Source organism: Dipodomys merriami, unplaced genomic scaffold, assembly GCF_024711535.1.
Source record: "Dipodomys merriami isolate MVZ:Mamm:240054 unplaced genomic scaffold, mDipMer1.0.p SCAF_2, whole genome shotgun sequence".
Lineage (NCBI taxonomy): Eukaryota > Metazoa > Chordata > Mammalia > Rodentia > Heteromyidae > Dipodomys > Dipodomys merriami.
In genome coordinates this window covers 55,461,637-55,475,195 of record NW_027203381.1, presented here as the reverse complement: position 1 = coordinate 55,475,195, position 13,559 = coordinate 55,461,637, and positions in this window count along the sequence as shown.

The following is a 13,559-nucleotide window of genomic DNA, read 5'->3' as shown; positions in this document are numbered from 1 at the left end:
AGGGTGAGAGTAAGGGTTAGGGTGAGGGTGAGGGTGAGAGTGAGGGTTAGGTTTAGCGTTCAGGTGAGGACTAGGGTTGCGTGAGGTTGAGGGTTAGGGTGAGGGTTAGTGTTAGGGTTAGGGTAAGTGTGAGGATTAAGGTTAGGTTTAGCTTTAGAGTTAGGGTGAGGGTAAGGGTTAGAGTGAGGTTTAGGTTGAGGGTGAGGTTTAGGGTTAGCGTTAGTGTTAGGGTGAGTGTTAAGGGGAAGGTTAGGGTTTGGGTTAGGGTGAGGTTGACCCAGAGGGTTAGGGTCAGGGTTAGGGTGAGGGTTAGGATGAGGGTTAGGGATAGAGTTAGTTAGGGTGAGGTTGAGTGTTAGGTTTAGCATTAGGGTTATGGTGAGTGTGAGGGTTAAGGTTAGGGTTAGGCTGAGTGTGAGGTTTCGGGTGAGGGTTAGTTTTAGAGTTAGGATTAGGGTGCGGGTGAGGGTAAGATTTAGGGTTAAGGTTAGGCTGAGGGTGAGGGTGAGGCTGAGGGTTAGGGTTAGGGTGAGGGTTAGGGTGAGCGTTAGTGTGAGGTGTATGTTTAGGGTTAGGGTGAGGGTTAGGGTTAGTGTGAAGGTTAGGGTTAGGGTTAGGGTTAGTGTGAGAATAAGGGTTAGAGTGAGGGTTAGGATGAGGGTCAGGGTTAGGGTTAACGTTAGGTTTAGGGTGAGGGTTAGGTTGAGGGTGAGGTTTAGGGTTAGTGTTAGGGTGAGGGTTAGGGTAAGGGTGAGTGTTAGGGTTAGGGTTAAGGTGAGACTTAGGATTAGGTTGATGGTTAGGGTTAAGGTTAGGGTTACCATAAGGGTGAGAGTGATGGTTAGGGTTAGGTTTAGGTTTAGGGTGAGGGTGAGGGTGAGGGTGAGGGTTAGGTTTAGGGTTAGGTTTAGGGTTAGGATTAGGGTGAGGGTGAGGGTAAGGGTTAGCATTAAGGTTAGGCTGAGGGTGAGGGTGAGGCTGAGGGTCAGGGTTAGGGTGAGGTTTAGGGTGTGGGGTAATGTGAGGTGTATGTTTAGGGTTAGGGTGAGTGTTAGGTTAGTGTGAGGGTTATGGTTAGGGTGAGGGTGAGGTTTAGGGTTAGTGTTAGGGTGAGGGTTAGGGAGAAATTGAGGGTTAGGGTTAGGTTTAGGGTGAGGATTAGGTTTAGGGTGAGGGTTAGTGATAGGGTTAGTGTTAGGGTGAGGGTTAGGGTTAGGGTTAGGGTGAGGGTGAGTGTTACTGTCATGTTGAGGGTTATGGTTAGGGTGATGGCTAGTGTGAGGGTGAGGGTTAAGATTAGGTTTAGCTTTAGGATAAGGGTTAGATTTAGGGTTAGGGTGAGTCATAGAGTGGGGGGTAGGGTTACCATTAGGGTGAGGGTAAGAGTTAGGGTGAGAGTTAGGGTGAGAGTGAGGGTTAGGTTTAGCATGAGTGTTATTGTGAGTGTTAGGGTGAGGGTTAGTGTTAGGGTTACGATTAGGGTGAGGGTGAGGGTTAGGGTTAGGGTTATGTTGTGGGTTAGGGTTAGTTTGAGGGTTAGGGTTAGAGTTATGGTTAGGGTTAGTGTGAGGTTAAGGGTTAGGGTGATATTTAGGGTGAGGGGGAGGGTTAGGGTTATCCTTAGGTTTAGGGTTAGGGTGACGGTTAGGGTTAGGGTGAGAGTTAGGTTAGGATTAATGTTAGGGTGAGGGTTAGGTTTAGGCTAAGGTTTAGGGTTAGGGTTAGTGGGAGGGGGAGGGAGAGGCTAAGGTTTAGGATTAGGGTTAGGTTTAGGTTTAGGCTTAGGGTGAAGGTGAGGTTAAGTCTGAGTTTTAAGGTGAGTGTGAGTGTTAGGGTTAGCGTTAGGGTGAGGTTTAGGGTTAGGGTTAGGGTTAGGGTGTGTGTTAGGTTTCGGGTTAGGGTTACGATGAGGGTGATGGTTAGGGTGAGGGTGAGGGGTAGGTTTAGGGTTAGGGTGAATTTTAGGTTTAGTGTGAGCGTTATGGTTAGGGTTAGCGTGAGGGTGAGGGTGAGGGTAAGGTTTAGGGTGAGGGTTAGTGTGAGAATGAGGGTTAGGGTTAGGGTTAGGGTAAGGCTTACGGTTAGGGTGAGGCTGAGGGTTAGGTTTAGGGTGAGGATTAGGGTGACATTGAGTGTTAGGGTGAGGGTGGGGGTTAGGTTTAGGGTTAGGGTGAGGGTTTGTTTTAGGGTTAGTGTTAGGGTGAATGGTAGGGTTAGGGTTATGGTGAGGGTTAGGGTTAGTGTGAGGGTTAGGTTAGAATTAAGGTTAGGTTAGTGTGAGGATAAGGGTTAGGGTGAGGGTGAGGGTTAGGGTTAGCGTTAGGTTTAGGGTGAGGGTGAGGGTTACAGTTAGGGTTATGGTTATGGTGAGCATGAGGGTTAGAATTAAGATTAGGGTGTGGGTTAGGGTTATGCTAAGGGTTAGGGTTGGGGGAGTGGGAGGAAGAGGTTAAGGTTAAGGATTAGGGTTAGGTTTAGTGTTAGGCTTAGGGTGAAGGTGAGAGTAAGGGTGAGTTTTAGGGTGAGTGTGAGGGTTAGGGTTAGGGTTAGGGTGAGGCTTAGGGTTAGTTTGGTGTTTAGGGTGAGTTTGAGGTTTAGGTTGAGGGTAAGTGTTCATGTGCGTGTGAGGGTTAGGGTGTGGCTAAGGGTAAGGTTTCGGGCGAGGGTTAGGGTTACAGTTAGTGTTAGGGTTAGGGTGAGTGTGAGGGTTAGGATTAGCATTAGGGTGAGGGTTAGGGTTAGGCTAAGGGTTAGGGTTAGGTTTAGGTTTAAGTTGAGGGTGAAGCTGAGGGTTAGGATTAGGGTTAGGGTGAGAGCTAGGGTGAGGGTGAGGTTGAGGGTTAGTGTTAGGGTTAGGGTGATGGTTAGGGTGAGTTGTAGTGTTAGGGTTAGGGTTAGGGTGAGGGTTAGTGTTAGGATTAGGGGTAGTGTTAGGGCCAGTGTGAGGGTGAGATTTAGGGTTAGGTTGACAGTTAAGTTGAGGGGTAGGATTAGGTTAGGGTGAGGGTTAGGTTTAGGGTTAGTGTTAGGGTGAGGGTTATGGTTAGTGTGATGGTGAGGGTTAGGGTGCGGGTGAGGTTTAGGGTTAGGGTGAGTGTTAGGGTGAGGGTGAGGGTTCGCGTGAGGTTGAGGGTTAAGGTGTGGGTGAGGGTTAGGTTTAGGGTGAGTGTTAGGGTGACGATGAGGGTTATGATGAGAGTGAAGTTTAGGTTCAGGTTTAGGGTGAGGGTTACGTTTAGGGTTGGCATTAGGGTGTGGGTTAGGATGAGGGGTAGGGTTAGGGTTAGGGTGAGGTTTAAGTTTAGTGTTAGGGTTAGGCTTAGGGTGAGGATAAGGTTTAGGGTGAAAGTGAGGGTTAGCGTTAGCCTTAGGGTTTGTGTGAGGGTTAGGGTGAGGTTTAGGGTGAGGGTTAGCCTTAGAGTTAAAGTTAGGTTTAGGATGAGGGTGCCGGTTAGGGTTAGGGTTAGGGTGAGGTTTAAGTTTAGGGTGAGTTTTAGGGTTAGTTTGAGTGTTAGGGTTAGGTTTAGGGTGAGGTTTAGCTTGAGGCTAAGGCTTAGGGTGAGGGTTAGGGTGAGGCTAAGGGTTAGGGTTAGGTTTAGGGTGAGGGTGAGTGTTAGGAATGGGGTTAGGGTGAGGATGAGGGTTAGGGTTAGTATTAGTGTTAGGGTTATGGTTAGACTGAGGGTGAAGGTGAGGGTGAGGGTTAGGGTTAGGGTGAGGGTTAGGGTTAGGTTTAGTGCGAGGGTGAGTGTGAGGGTTAGCGTTAGGATTAGCGTTAGGTTTATGGTTAGGCTGCGGGTGAGGGAGAGGGTGAGGGTTGGGCTTAGGTTTAGGGTTAGGGTGAGGGTTCTGGTGAGGCTAAGGTTTAGGGTGAAGTTTAGGGTGAGGGTGAGGTTTAGGGTTAGGGTTAGGGTTAGGGTGAAGGTTATGGTGAGAGTTAGTGTTAGGGTGAGGGTTAGGGTGAGGTTGTGGGTTAGGGTTAGGGTGAGGGTGAGTGTTAGGATTAGGGTTAGGGTGAAGGCTAGGGTGAGGGTGAGAGTTAGGGTTAGGGTTAGGGTCAGAGTTAGGGTGAGGCGTAGTGTTAGGTTTAGGATGAGGGTTAGGTTAATGTGAGCGTTAGGGTTATGGTTACGGTGGGTTAGGGTGAGGGTAAGGGTTAGGGTGAGTATTAGGGTGACAGTGAGGATTAGTGTGAGGTTGAGGGTTAGGGTTTGGGTTAGGGTGAGGGTTACGGTGAGGGTGAGGGGTAGGTTTAGGGTTATGGTGAGGGTTAGGGTTATTGTGAGGGTTAGGTTTAGAGTTATGGTCAGGGTTAGTGTGAGGATAATGGTTAGGGTGAGGGTTAGGATGAGGGTGAGGGTTAGAGTTAGCGTTAGGTTTAGGGTGAGAGTGAGGGTTACGGTTAGGGTTAGGGTTAGGGTGAGTGTGAGGGTTAGGATGAGGGTTAGTTTTAGACTAAGGTTTAGAGTTAGGGATAGGTTTAAGGTTAGGGTGAGGCTGAGGGTTAGGATTAGGGTTAGGGTGAGGGTGATGGTGAGGCTTAGGCTTAGGATTAGGGTTAGGTTTAGGGTTAGGCTTAGGGTGAGGGTGAGGGTAAGGGTGAGTTTTAGTGTGAGGGTGAGGGTGAGGGTTAGGGTGAGGTTTAGTGTTAGTGTGAAGTTGAGGAAGAGGTTGAGGTTTAGGGTTCGGGTGAGGGTTCGGGTGAGGGTGAAGGTAAGTGTGTGTGTGAGGGTTAGGGTTAGGGTGACGGTTAGGGTGAGGGTGAGGGTTAGTGTAAGTGTTAGTTTTAGCATTCCAGTGAGCATTAGGGTTAGGGTTAGCATTAGGTTGAGGGTTAGGGTTAGAGTTAGGGTGAGGGTTACGTTTAGGTTTAGGGTGAGAGTTAGAGTGAGGGTTAGGGTTAGGGTTAGGGTGAAAGTAAGGTTTAGGGTGAGGGTGAGGGTGAGAGTGAGGTTTAGAGTTAGCGTTCAGGTGAGGGCTAGGGTTGGGTGAGTGTCGCGACTGCCTCGACCCGCAAGGATGACGCGACAACAGGTTCTTCTTTCAGGCGGTTTATTCAGGACCTTGTTTACAGCTTCTTTTCTCCTACTTCTCTCCTGCCTGCTTCTTCCTGCTTCTTCCTGCTTCTCCTTCCCATCCGCCCCTGTGCTCTGGTTATAAGCCTCCTGAATGGCCAATCCTGAAGCACCACGTGGCATATACTGATAGGGCTGCAAACACGGAAGCAAACTAGGAGCCAAGTCATAGCCATATAAGGAGTTGTTTTTTACAGAGAGCACTCGTCACCGGGAAGACGGAAGGTGGGAGCCCACACCATCTGAGGTCGGCGCCGCCCCACACGCCCCCGCCATTTTAGCTAAAATGTTGCTTTTGCGGCCGTCTTTTGGTTGCGGCTCCCGCAGCTCTCCACTGCTCCCCCTTTTTTGTTTTATTAAGCAACAGGTAAAAGTAGAGGTTGGGCCTCTGTCTAAAACATTAATGAGAGGACCTTGCACTGGTCTTCACCTGAGGTGTGCGCCTTCCCCAGTGATGACCAGGCCTGTCCAATGCCTTTTTTGCAGAGGTGGGATCTTGGGCATCAACCCACTTGCAACCCAACATGCTCTTCTTGGGCTCACGCCAGGGAGTGATTCCCAAGTGCAGTGCGTTTGCCTCGCACCCTGTGCTATTCCTTCAACATGGCAAGCCACGCGTAGGGGGACTGTCCGGCCTCAATGGCAGTGAAGGCCTGGACCTCCGTAGCCATACTTCTGCGCTGCGAGCTCCTAATCCGGTATATGCACCACAGGCACAACAAGATCACTAATGCCAGGATACCAATAAGGGAGCCCATTCCCGCCCACTCCTTCAAATGATCCACAGCTGTCAAACTCTCCAGTCCAATTGTCTAAAAGATAAGGGCATCGGTCTTGGGAACATGGACAGGATCCTCCATCTCGGCACTGGTCTTACAGGCTGTCGTTGTGAGGGCGATCAGAAGAATCATCACCACCCTTTGCATCTTGTGCTTCTTCTCCTTGGACCCTCCTAACGAGTCGTTCAGGTACCCAAACCAGATCCTGTTGGTCTTGTGGAAAAACACAAACAGAACCTCGTGCCCATGTTAGCACGGGATCAGGCCCGCGCCAGAGCCCTGTCAAAATATCTTTCCATTTTACCATTCCTTTTGTTAGACCTTGAGTCTTGTTATGCCTGTCCGCTGCAGACAGGCCTTGAGCATCCAAATTTAAAAAATTAATAGTGAATAAAGTAAGAGAAAGCCTTTCCTTAGGGGTACGGCCATGGCCAATTCCCCCTTTTTGTTTTTGTAAAGTCTCCTTTAGCGTGCGATGTGCACGTTCTACGATGCCTTGACCTTGAGGGTTATAGGGCAACCCATGAAGAAGTTGAACATCCATTGCTTTGCAAAAGGAGAAAAATTGATTTCCTGCATATGCAGGACCATTATCAGTTTTGAGCTGTTTTGGTTTGCCCCAAGCCGCCCACGCCTCTAGGCAGTGGTTAATAACCTGATGTGCCTTTTCTCCAGTCATAGGGGAGGCATATATAATGCCAGAGCATGTGTCTACAGAAACATGCACGAATTTCTGGCGTCCAAATTCAGGTACATGGGTAACATCCATTTGCCATATTTTAAGAGGCAAAAGGCCTTGAGGATTAACACCAACACTAGGTAAGTGGTAATAAATTACACAATGAGGGCAATCTAAAACTATTTGTTGGGCATCCACACGGGAAAGTTGAAATTGTTTTTGTAAAGCTTTTGAGTTAACATGAAAGTTATTATGAAAAGTTTTTGCTCTATCCAAATTTGAACTAAAAAAAATCCAATCTTGACGGGTATAACAATCAACAATATCATTGCCTTCGCTTAAAGGGCCAGGCAGACCAGTATGGGCACGAATATGTAAGGGATAGAAAGGGTGTTGTCGTTGCCAAAGCAATCGTTGTAAGCGACAAAACAAATATCCAACAGGAGAGGCCTGTTTAATTGGCCCTGCAGCCTCCAAGACTCTTAAAGCATTTATAACATAAACAGAGTTTGAAATTAAATTAAAAGGAAAAGGACAGGTTTGAAACACTTTTACAACAATTTGTAGTTCCACTAATTGTGGAGCACTGGCTTGAAACTGGTGGCGGACTGGGTCATGGCCTTCCACCATGTACACGCCGCATCCCGTTTTAGAGCCATCGGTAAAAATATTGCAAGCTCTAGCAAGGGGATTTAAGGAGGTAACTTTAGGAAAAACTACAGGATGTTCTTTTAGAAAATTTAACAAGGGATGTTTTGGAAAATGGTTATCTATCTGTCCCTTAAAACTACATTGTAAGACTGCCCAATCATCTACAGTAGCACATAATGTTTGTACTTGATGATTAGTATATGGAACAATAATGAAGCATGGAGCATTGCCAAATGTTGGATGCACTGCTGAACCCCCAACAACGCCAGACTGGCTACCGCGGCAGGGTAATACTTCCAAACTATGGGAATGCCCTCCCCAGTGGCCGCTATGAAAAACCCAGTCCCTGTTTGTCTAACTTTTGTTCGTGAGTCTACGAAACTTGAATCTTTCTACTATCCTACTATATCAATCCAGAAATTCAAAACACTTAGGATCCAATTAAAACTAATCAAAATTTGTGTTTGAGTTATAGGGAATTATAAGCTATTGCTGGCCTACTGAATTTAAAGAACTTCTAGCTTTTATTTCTAATTAGGTATGAAAGAAAATAGGCCTGCAGTTTGGTTATGTTTTGTCCAAATACAATGCTAATTTAATAGATCCTTTAAATATCTAAATGCTAGTTACAAGGTATGACAATGATGAACAGTAAAATATAACTCTTTCAAATATGATTCTCAGCGACCCCTATGAAAAACCCAGCCCATGTCTATCAAGTTTTCGGTGGGCATCAATAGGATCTTTACAGCCTTGCAAGTTTTTTCCCAGTCCTTGCCCTGGGGAGTAGCCCATTTGTAACAACATTTCCTTTGAGGAAGGCTCCCAGACACTATGAACCAAGGAGCTACAATGTTGCATTCCTCAAGGAACCTCCGTAAAGTATCCTTTTTTAACTTTAGTCCTTTTGAGCATAGCAGCTCTTCCAGGGCCAGAAAAATTGGATGTGACGTGGCGGCGCCCATCTTAGTTGTTTCTTGTTTTTTGTTTTTGTTACTTTCACTTTAGGCCTGTATTTTATTTCTTCCCGTGTTTCCACTCTCTCTTTTATCTACCGAGATGAGCAAAAAATCCCTCCTGCTTTTATCGCGGATCCCCTCTTACCTGGGAACTTACCCCCGCTCTTGTCGCGGATTCCCCCTTTTCCTGGGAATTTACCGGTGCACCACCCTGACCACTGAAAGTTCTGAATCCTGTCGAGCCCCACGTTGGGCGCCACTTGTCGCGACTGCCTCGACCCGCAAGGATGACGCGACAACAGGTTCTTCTTTCAGGCGGTTTATTCAGGACCTTGTTTACAGCTTCTTTTCTCCTACTTCTCTCCTGCCCGCTTCTTCCTGCTTCTTCCTGCTTCTCCTTCCCATCGGCCCCCTGCGATCCGGTTATAAGCCTCCTGGATGGCCAATCCTGAAGCGCCACGTGGCATATACTGATAGGGCTGCAAGCACAGAAGCAAACTAGGAGCCAAGTCATAGCTATATAAGGAGTTGTTTTTTACAGAGAGCACTCGTCACCAGGAAGACTGAAGGCAGGAGCCCGCGCCATCTTAGGTCGGAGCCGCGCCACACGGCCCCGCCATTTTAGCTACAATGTTGCTTTTGTGGCCGTCTTTTGGTTGCAGCTCCCGCAGCTCTCCACAGGTGAGGTTGAGGGTTAGGGTGAGGGTTAGGGTTAGTGTGAGGGTTTGGTTGAGGGTGAAGGTAAGGGTTAGGGTGAGGGTTAGGATGAGTGTGAGGGTTAGGGGTAGGGTTAGGGTGAGGGTCATGGTGAGGTTTAGGGTTAGGGTTAGGGTTAGGGTGAGGTTTAGGGTGAGGGTGAGGGTGAGGTTGAGGGTGAGGGTTAGGATTATGGTGAGGGTTAGGGTGATGGTGAGTGTTAGGTTTAGCATTAGGGTTAGGCTTAGGGTGAGGCTTAGGGTGAGGCTTAGGTTTAGAGTGAGGGCTAGGGTGAGGGTGAGGGTTAGGGTTAGGGTTAGGGATAGGGTGAGGATTAGTGTTAGGGTTAGGGTTAGGGTGAGCATTAGCCTGAGGGTTAGGGTTAGGGGTAGGGTGAGGGTAAGCATTAGGGTGAGGATAAAGGTGAGGGTGAGTTTTAGGATTAGCATTAGGGTTAAGGTGAGGGTGAGGGTTAGGGTTAGGTTTAGGTTTAGGGTGAAGGTGAGGGTGAGTGTTAGGGCTAGGATTAGAGTTTGGATTACTCTGATGGTGAGGGTTACGGTGAGGGTCATGGATAGTGTTAGGGTTAGGGTTAGGGTTAGGGTGAAGTTTAGGGTTATGGTTACGGTTATGTTTAGTTTGAGGATTAGAGTTATGGTTATCTTTAGAGTTAGGGTGAGGGTAAATGTTAGGGTGAGGTTTACGGTGAGGGTTAGGGTTAGGGTTAAGCTGAGGGTAAGGGTCAGGTTGAGTGTTAGGGTTAGGGTGAGGTTTAGGGTTAGGGTGAGTGTTAGTTTTAGGGTTAGGGTTACAATGAGGGTGAGGGTTAGGGTGAGGGTGAGGGGTAGGTTTAGGGTTAGGGTGAGGTTTAGGTTTAGTGTGAGGGTTATGGTTAGGGTTAGCTTTAGGGTGAGGGTGAGGGTAAAGTTTAGGGTGAGGGTTAGGGTGAGAGTGAGGGTTAGGGTTAGGGGTAGGGTTAGGCTTACGGTTAGGGTGTGGCTGAGGGTTAGGGTGAGGGTGAGGGTGAGCGTTAGGGTTAGGATTAGGTTGAGGGTTAGGGTTAGGTTGAGGGTGAGCGGTAGGGTGAGTGTGAGGGTGTGGGTGAGGGTGAGGGTTAGGTTTAGGTATAGAGTTAGGGTTAGGGTTAGGCTGAAGGTGAGGGTGAGTGTGAGGGTGAGGGTTAGGGTTAGGGTGAGGGTTAGGTTTACTGTGACGGTTTGGTTGAGGGTGAAATTTAGGGTTAAGGTTAGGGTTAGGATAAGATTGAGGGCTAGGGTGATGTTGAGTGTTAGGTTAGCATTAGGTTAGGGTGAGGGTTAGGGTTAGGGTTAGGGTGAGGGTTAGTGTGAGGGGTATAGCTAGCTTTAGGGTGAGTGTTAGGTTTAGTGTGAGGGTTAGGGTTAGGTTTAGAGTTAGGGTGAGGGTAATTGTTAGGGTGAGGTTTAGGGTGAGAGTGAGGGTTAGGGTTATCGTGAGTGTTAAGGTGAGGGTGAGGGTGAGGGTGAGGTTAATGTGAGGGTGAGGGTTAGGGTTAGGGTTAGGGTTATAGTTATGGTGAGGGTGAGGGTGTGGTTTAGGGTTAGGATTAGGGTTAGGGTTGGGGTTAGACTGAGGTTGAGCTTGAGCCTGAGGGTTAGGGTGAGGGTGAGGGTTAGGTTTAGCGTTAGGGTTAGGGTCAGGGTTAGGGTTAGAGTTAGGGTTAGCGTTAGGTTGAGGGGTAGGTTTAGGGTAAGGGTGAGGGTTAGGGTTAGTGTGCGGGTTAGAGTTAGGTTTAGGGTGAGGGTAAGGGTTAGGGTGAAGGTTTGGGTGAGGGTGAGGGGTAGGGGTAGGAGTAGGGTTAGGGGGAGGGTTAGGTTGAGGGTTAGAATTTGGGTTAGGGTTAGCGTGAGGGTTAGGGTTAGGTTTAGGGTTAGGGTGAGGATGATGGTAAGGGTAAAAGTGAGGTATAGGCTGAGGTTGAGGTTTATTGTGAGGGTTAGGGTTAGGTTTGGGGTTAGGGTAAGGGTTAGGGTTAGGGTCAGGGTGAGGGTTAGATTGAGGATTAAGGTTAGGGTTAGTGTGAGGTTTAGGGTGAGGATGAGGGTTAGGGTTACGGTGAGGGTGAGGGTTAGAAATAGGGCTAGGGTGAGGGTTAGGGTTATGGTGAGGTTTAGGATTAGGGAGAGGGGTAGGGTTAGTGTGAGGGTTAGTGTTAGGGTTAGGGTTAGTGTTAGGGTGAAGGTAAGTGTTCGGGTGAGGGTTAGGTTCAGGGTGAGGGTTATGGTTAGGGTTAGGTTAGTGTTAGGGTTATTGTTAGGGTTAGGGTTATGGTTACGGTTACGGTGAGTGTCAGGGTGAGAGTTCGGTTAGGTTGAGGTTTATTGTTTGGGTTAGGGTTAGAGTTAGGTTTAAGGTGAGGGTGAGGTTTAGGGGTAGAGTTAGGGTTAGGGTGAGGGTTAGGGTTAGGGTTAGGTTTAGAGTACGGGTTAGGGTGGGGTTGAAGGTAAGGGTAAATTTGAGGGTTAGGCTGAGGGTGAGGGTTACAGTAAGGGTGAGGGTTAGGGTTAGGCTTAGGGTGAGGGTGAGGGTTAGATTGAGGATTAGTGTTAGGGTTAGTGTGAGGTTTAGGGTGAGGATGAGGGTTAGGGTTAGTGTTAGGTTGAGGTTTACGGTTAGGGTGATGCTTAGGGTTAGTGTGAGCATTAGTGTTAGCGTTAGGGTTTATGTTAGGGTGAGGGTAAGTGTTAGGGTGAGGGTTAGGGTGAGGGTTATGGTTAGGGTGAGGGTGAGGGTTAGGGTTAGGGTTATTGTTAGGGTTAGAGTTAGGGTTAGGGTTATGGTTATGGTTATGGTTAGGGTTAGGGTTAGGATGAGGTTTAGTTTTAGGATTATGGTTAGAGTTAAGTTTAGGGTGAGGGTGAGATTTAGTGTTAAAATTAGGGTTAGTGTTAGTTTTAGGGTTAGGGTGAGGGTTAGGTTTAGGGTTAGGCTTAGGCTTAGGCTTAGGCCGAACATGAGGGTGAGGGTTAGGGTTCGGGTTAGGGTGAAGGTTAGATTGAGTTTTAGGGTTAGGATTAGGGTAAGGGTGCATTCTAGGGTTAGGGTTAGGGTGAGGGCTAGGGTTAGGGATAGGGTTTAGGATTAGAGTTAGGGTAAGGGTGATTGTGAGGATTAGGCTAAGTGTTAGGCTTAGAGTTAGGGTGAGGGTTAGGGTTAGGGTTTGGGTTAGGGTGATGTTGAGGCTGAGGATTAGGGTTAGGTTTACGGTTAGGTTTAGGGTTAGGTTTAGGGTTAGGGTTAGTGTTAGTGTTAGTGTTAGGGTTAGGGTTATGGTGAGGGTTAGGGTTAGAATTAGGCTTAGGCTTAGGCTTAGGCTTAGGGTTACGATGAGGGTGAGGGTGGAGTTGAGGATTAGAGTTAGGGTTAGGGTTAGGCTTAGGGTTAGTGTTACTGTTAGTGTTATGGTTAGGGTTAAGTTTGCGGTGAGCATGAGGCTGAAGGTGATGGTTATGGTTATGGTTACGGTTAGGGTTAGTGTTATTCTTAGCATTAGGGTTAGAGATTAGGTGAGCTTGAGGTTGAGGGTGAGGGTTTGGGTTATGGTGAGGTTTAGGATGAGGTTTAGGGTCAGGGTTAGGGTTAGGGTGAGGGTGAGGTTTAGGATTAGAGTTATTGTTAGGGGGAGGTTTAGGGTTAGGGTTTGGGTTAGGGTGAGGGTGGGGCTGAGGATTAGGGTTAGGTTTATGGTTAGGGTCTCACTTTTTTTTTTTTTGGCAGTCGTGGGGCTTGAACTCTGGGCTTCGGCGCTGTCCCTCAGCTCTTCAGCTAAAGGTGAGCGCTCTACCACTTGAGCTACAGCGCCACTTCCGTATGGTTAGGGTTAGGTTTAGGTTTTTAGGTTAGGGTTAGGGTTAGGGTTACGGTGGTCGTTAGGGTTAGGGTTGGGTTAGGCTTAGGGTTAGGCTGAGGGTGAGGATGTGTGTATTAGGGTTAGGGTTATGGTTAGTGTTAGGGTTATTGTTACTGTTATGGTTAGGGTTAAGTTTGCTGTGAGGGTGAGTCTGAGGGTGAGGGTTATGGTTATGGTTAGGGTTAGGGTTAGAGTTATTGTTAGGTTTAGGGTTAGAGTTACGGTGAGGTTGAGGGTGAGGGTGAGGCTTAGGGTTATGGTGAGGTTTAGGATGAGGTTTAGGGTTAGGGTTAGGGTTAGGGTGAGGGTGAGGTTTAGGGTTAGAGTTAGGGTTTGGGGGAGGGATAGGGTGAGTTTTACGGTTAGGTTTAGTGTTAGGGTTAAGGTGAGGGTAAGGGTTAGGTTGAGGTTTAGGGATAGGTTTAGGTTTAGGATTAGGGTTAGGGGAGTCTGAGTGTGAGGGTTAGGGTGAGGATTAGGCTTAGCCTTATGGTTAGGCTAAGGGTGAGGGTGGGGGTGAAGATTAGGGTTATGGTGATGGTTAGGGTTAGGGTTAGTGTTATTGTTAGGGTTAGGGTTAGAGTTACGTGGAGGGTGAGGGTGCGGGTGAGGGTTAGGGTTAGGGTGGGGTTTAGGGTTAGGGTTAGTGTTATGGTTAGGGTGCGGGTGAGGTTTAGGGTTAGATATAGGGTTACGGGGAGGGTTAGGGTGAGGGTCAGGGTTAGGGTTATTGTTAGGTTTAGTGTGAGTGTGAGGGTTAGGTTGAGGTTTAGGTTTAGGGTTAGGATTAGGGTTAGTGTGAGGGTTAGTGTTAGGGTTAGGGTTAGTTTT